Source organism: Rutidosis leptorrhynchoides, chromosome 10 (genome assembly GCF_046630445.1).
Source record: "Rutidosis leptorrhynchoides isolate AG116_Rl617_1_P2 chromosome 10, CSIRO_AGI_Rlap_v1, whole genome shotgun sequence".
Taxonomy (NCBI): domain Eukaryota; kingdom Viridiplantae; phylum Streptophyta; class Magnoliopsida; order Asterales; family Asteraceae; genus Rutidosis; species Rutidosis leptorrhynchoides.
Genome location: NC_092342.1, coordinates 17,382,429 through 17,389,277, shown reverse-complemented (window position 1 = coordinate 17,389,277; position 6,849 = coordinate 17,382,429).

Genomic DNA, 6,849 nt, shown 5'->3' with positions numbered 1-6,849 from the left:
ATTATGATAAAAAGCGCTATATAAATAAAAGTACTTGCAAATAGTTATGAAAATATGAAAATTTTAATAATAATTGCGCAGAGATAGCTGCGTGCTAAGTTTTACAATATCATCATGGTTTTGTTAAATCAAGCTCAACGATGTCATTGACAGTAGCATCATCCTGTTGACTTATCGCAGTAACTTTTGGGATTGGAATGTTCGCTATGTTTTCTTTCGCAGAAGCAAATGCATCTCGAGCATCTGTAAGCGAACATACGCGGTCTTCAATCGCGGATGGTAGTGGGTTTGGTATGGTGCAATAAGGAGCAATTTCATCCAAAAATTCCACTCTTTCGCGCAATCGTAGAGCGGCAGCGTAAGTTGAAAATTGAACGGAAACAGGATGAGAATTCAGGACTTTTTTGGCAAACTCCGGCAAATGTTGATGAAGTTTGGTAAATTCAAGCTTCGCAGAAGCTGTGGCAGCTAGAGCATTATCTCGCTCCGCAGTAAGCCTCGAAGCCACCTCTTTTAATGAATTAATAGTGGCTTAGAGGCTGTTTTATTTTTCAGCTGCAGAAGAAACCTGCAGTTTTAAGTCATCCACCGCGGTTTTTGCCGCGGTGAGTTCATAAGAAAGGTTAACGCAGCGTTTTTCGCTGTCTTCAGCTTTAACCTTCTTGGCGTTATACTTCATTTGTTCAGCCTCAAGCACGTTGAAGAACTGTTCTTGACGGCATATCATATCGTATGCAGAATTAAAGCACATGTAGAAATTCTGCACAAAACTATTATGCGCATCAAGCGCAGAGAGCTTTGAAATTTTACGGCGAAGCTCGCATAGGATTGCCAACTTCATTTGTTGGCATTGATCTAGTGCTGCAGTAGAAGAAGCATAGGTATATCCCGATAACCCGTAGATTCTCACACCGTAAGAGTCGGGTGGGGTACGGAACAATTCGGTAATTTGCTTCGCAGTATGTGGGCTGGGAAAAACTGGATTGAAAGGCGAATCCCCTGCAAAACAATGCAATTAATAAACTGGCAAAATAAAAGTATAGCGAATGTTATAAAACATGAAATAATGTTTGCGATATACCAGTTTGCTGGTCCCCTTCATAATCCGATGTGATTGGATTATCATAAAGGGTGGCGTCTGGTTGCTTGAGTTTTTTGCTTTGCGACGATGGTGGCGTCTGGTATGGTTGCTTAGTGGAGCTTGGCTTCGATAGGGGTGATTTGGATGTTAAATCAACGATTGGAATTGATTGCTTTTCTTGTTTAATTTCTCTTTCGGAAGATGCCTTTGATTTGGACTCCGGGCTAGTCAATAGTTTAGTAATTAGTGCCTTTGGGTTAACCTTGCTATCAACTTCGTCGATTTTCATTTTTGGTTGAAGGAGAGTTATGAGTAAAGAAGGAAATTGTAAAGGTTACTTGAGAATTTGGTTAATTGCGAAATATTTCAGAAGAAGCAAGTAGGAAATTTGTGATTTTGGATCACAATATATATAGGGGAAATAAGAGTAGCAATTGATTGTGTTTAATTATCTGTTGTGGTAATTCAAACGGTAATATTTCAGACAACGGATAAAAACGGTAACTTTGTTTGCTGTAACGGTAACAAAGGTAAAGCGAAAATATCTTAATGCGGGTAATAGTTACGATAACTGCGAATTTTTAGAGTTTATCATGACACATTTACTTCGCAAGATGTATCATAATAAACTGGGGGGACTTGATCATATACATAGCATTGTATATGTGTATTTTAGTTGCTAAAGGCTAAAAGAAGAAGTTACGCGAGCTATAATTAAAGGGTATGGGATATTCGCTAAAAATAAGCATAGCGTTTCTGTTTCCGCATTAATGAAAGACTGCGGTTTATTCTGCTAAAGTTTCCCCGGATAGTTAAGTAATCCGCAGACCGCGGATATTTCGATTACTATAAATAGAGAGCATGACCTCTCATTTATAGGTTGTTGATTCTCTGCCATTTGCCTGAACCTTTGTAATTTTCTCTTGTGATCTTGCCCAAGGAACGTTACATTGCTTTCAAGGTGAATCATGCTAATTAACAATCAAGACCGGGTCTGGGTGGCTGATCACTTGATAGCTAAAGTGAAAGACGATCATCAGGGCCAAAAATAATTATCAAACATCCCATCCTCCATCTTAATCTCATTGCACTCAATCCGTAATTAAGTAACTTATTAATTAGAGATTGATCACACACGTATAGATTGACCTATTTAATTCTTCATTTTTCCTCATAATTAATGGTTATTATATGTAATATGTAACTTCTTACGAAGTACGGAGTATATAAATTAAGTTAGTCATGATCGTAAATGTTATCAACATAAATTTTGAGGTTCTAATTGACCAATAATATATGACATACTTTATAACTTCACGATAACTAATCAAAACGACAATTTTCAAAACGATAATTTCAGAGCTAAGTTGGTTTATTTCAATCAAAGATATAAGCACTAAATGATTAGTAAAGCTTAATAACCTATTAGCATCTTGTATGTTTAATCCACGTTTATTATGTTTTTAGTTTCCTTATAATCTTGTATTTTCAATTGGGCCGTGATCAATCCGCATTTGTATTGTACGTATCTTCATTGATTTGATGAAGATCTTTCATTGAATATATGATGTTTTTCGCCTTAAAAAAAATAAAAAAAAACCTATTAGCATTCATTGGTTAAGATAGTACCTTCAAGAGATATCGAGTTACGATTACATTGGCGGAACCAGAATTTTCTTTCATCGATTTTGGGGTAAAAATATAGGTTTTTAGGCAAGATTTAGAAGTTTTTAACAAAATTTAAAGGTTTTGGGGAAAAATTTATAGAATTTTGGGCAAAATTTGAAAAGTGTGGGGTAAAATATATAGGTTTTGGGGAAAAAAAAAATCAGGTAAAGTCAAAATATTCAAAATTTTTCCACTAAAATTTCAAAAACGACTGAGGGCGGGTGCCCCCGGTCCCTTCATAAAAACGCCTCTGGTTACGAACGTACTAGCACGACAATCCTCGCCGTTCTCTCCGTGTTGTTACCTTATGCAACTTAGCTATGGGACTAAAACCGGCCGTAAAGATGGTTAATAAATTGTGGGTTATGAATTGGAACGTGAAGTTTCATATAATAAGCAAAGTTACCAAAAAAAATTTGGAATTGTTAACCACGTATTTGCATCAAATTCGTAATAGGTGATAACAATTTACCTAATCTGATTTTTGACCACTTCAAGGTAATATTAGGATTTTTCCTCTTAAATAAGTCACATATATGAGATTAGAGTCCATCGTATTCTTTTATTGGAATTTGTTAACGATAATATGCAAAGTCGGTTCATATTTACTAATTAATATGGATTGATCATTTTTGGTGCTCACTATTCATCTATAGTTTTTATTAAAATCCTATAACGATGATGTCATGATTAAGCTAATTCTTTTGTTAAGAAAAAATCAAAAATAAAAAGAAAAAAATATAAGCCATCTTGATGATGTCATTAACATTAATTAAATATTTTATTTATTTATTTAAGTTAATTGAAATTCACTTAGTTCATATAATAATTGTATTTTAGTTTTAAAAAAAATTTAAAGAGACATTTGTTATTACTAATAATAATTATTAAATATATATATATATATATATATATATATATATATATATATATATATATATATATATATATACTCAATTTTAGACCAAACTTTATTACGGGGTATTATTATATTATTATTATTATTATTCAAATACAGATTTTTTTACGAGATTAATTACGTTACATATGTATGTGAAATACATGTCTCAATAAAATGTTGTAATGTAGCTTTTACGATAAGAAAAATAATAATTATGATGAAAATTGGAAGAAAGTTGTGAGAGAATAAATGTAGTTCATGTATTCTGACTAAATTAAGTATATCAATATTTTGTAAAAACAACGACAAGTTTCTTAGTCGAAATATGCGGTTCCACGAGTCATTAAACTAAATGACTTTAGCATTTACGTTCACTTAATACCTAAAACATATCATTAAACTATTTCGTTTAAATAAACCCGTGATTTTACGGGTCATTCCACTACTTTAAATTAATATGTATGTCTGAATAAAACTTTTAAATTATTATAACATAGCATATCACACTTAAAATGATTTGATCTTCGCAATTAACGAAATGAAAAGTTCAACCTTATCTCCAAATTATTTTCATTGTTATAATCTATCACCTAAAATAAGTTTGAAAACTTAACCATCACAATTTATAAAAATAACATAAATTAATTTTATTAACAGGTTTTACGTATGGCTTTCGTGTCGCGTCCAAACCGCCCAAGGTTCGAATCCCCTTTGCAACGGTACATATTTTATTCTTTTTCTTTTTCAAATTCTAATTGTTGTTATTATATTATTGAATGAGAAAAATATTCAAATGAATCCTAAATTTAGGTTAAGATTTAAAGGATAAAGCTCATCCCTTAGATTAATTTTGGTCTTGCGTATGTCTACTACCGATTGATGGGCTTATATGTACTCCTTGCCGCGTGACGAGCTTTCATTCGTACATTGCTTATAGACGGGCTTATGTGCGTATACTGCCAGCTGACGGTCTTGCGTATTCGCACTGATGGGCTTACATGTACTCCTTGCCGCGCTGCCTATAGACGTGATTGACGGAACTGGTCTTACGAGGTTCGGGTGATGAGGTTATTCATACGTCATCAGTCTGCCGTGAGTATGTCTCTTGGAACGTTTTCCATGATTTTACGTTTAACGGATCAGGGTATCTGTTATGCGCATCATTAAGTATGTTATTCCTGAACCGAATATTTTATTATGTAACTATCTTTGATAATGTTTTCTTACTATTTATTTTCAATTGTCTTTTGTTTTTTTAATCACCCATAATTAGAATGTTCATAAAACTAAGTATGTGCAATCAGATATAGGAATGAATGTGAACGGTTTTAGTTAATCATGAACATATGAAAATGCGTCATAAGATTTTCTTGTTTGCTTACCGGTAACTGAAGATCTATTTTCAGCAAAACAACCCAACATTTGTGCTAGTTTTTTTTCTTCTTCTATTTTTCTCATGTTCTTCTGAAGTGTCATCTAAACTTTATAATTATATAAAATTCACATTTCCAGCAATTTAAATTTAATCTTTTTAAACAATGTTTTTAGCCAAACTTATGAATTCATGGGTCATTAAACTAGTTTTAGAAATAAATATTAAACATAGTTTTAAGCGTTATACTCGATAACTAAATTTAAACATAAACATCTTGTACATTGAGCAAGTTGAGAGTAATTAGCGAATAGTTATCATTAATGTACAAGCATTTTGCATGTTTAAATTTCTTAAAGATACTTCGTCAGGGGCGAAAATTAATGGGTACAGAGGGGGGCATCCGCCTCCAGTGAATTTGCAATTTTCAGTGTAAAATTTTGGAATTTTCGATTTTGCCCCGGTGTAATTTTTTTTCATGCCCAAAAATATTTATATTTTGTCCCAAAACCTCTATATTTTGCTCTAAAACCTTTAAACTTTGCCCCAAAACTTTCATTTTTGTCCAAAAAAAATTCTACGCTTTTTAAAAAAATTCGCCTCCGGTGAAAAGAATTCATGCTTCCGCCACGCGTAGCACTTAAACAAATTATAAATTTTCAGGAAATTAATCTTAAAAAAAAAGTATCAATAGTCAACTGAGTTAAACTTCTAACAAGTTATTTTGAATTTACAAGTATATCGCAGTGTTAAAGGATCAATCCCTATACACAAGCAATTTCTATTTCTAATATGTACATAATTTATATCTTGTGAACAACTAAGATACATTTGAATAAGCAAATCCCAAACATCCAAAGATATAAACATGTAAAACACATTTACCTTTTATTTTGCTTCAGATTGGAAAGGTGTTTTGGTGATACCTTACACTTTGTTCCTTGAATGAATTTGGAAAGAAAGAGTATATTCGTGTTCTCCCGTACAGTAAATTTTTAAGGGATGAAGATAAAAATTGAATGGAAGAAAAATTGTACTCCGATTTTTTATTTTTTTATCTCATGGTGCGTGTGATAAAACTAAATGATTTAGCGCTGAATGGTTCATAATCTGAATGACTCAGAGTCTCTGAATGACAATAAGATGTTTGATAATCATTTTGAATAAACAATATGTATCAATTAAATCAACTTGTTATCGTTTAACATTAGCAAAAACTTCGAACTTGCGGGCATAGCCCAACGGTTCTCCCCATGTACTTTGTGTCATGAGATAGGGAGAGGTCATAGGTTCGATCCTTAGGGATGACATAATTTTCTTTAAGCCAATTGAACACCAATAATTGTGGTATATATATTGACCCTATAGGGAGGTTTTACCGGATTCGATTTTCTTTAAGTCAATTGAACACCAATAATTGTGGTATATATTGACCCTATAGGGAGGTTTTACCGGATTCGTTCACGGACCCCTACCCGGAATCACTGCCCGAATGGATGTGTTCTCGCGTACCGTTGATCGGGTCCGGGTTTCCGCCCGAACGTGTGTGTTACGTGCAAATGACGAGGGTCGTTGAAAGAAATGATCTACTGATGCCAAAAAAATCGCCGTTCAAAAAAACATTAGCAAAAACTTCAATATACTTATTTGATAAGTGTTCTGGATACGATTTAAGAAGAATATTATATAAAATTTAGCCTCTTAATGATTAAGAGTGTGTTTTAATTTTGAATGGTTCAACACTGAACACTGAACCATTTTGCACCATATCTCATTCAGATGTCAGAAACAAACGTTCAACATTCAGTGCTGAACCATTTCATTAAA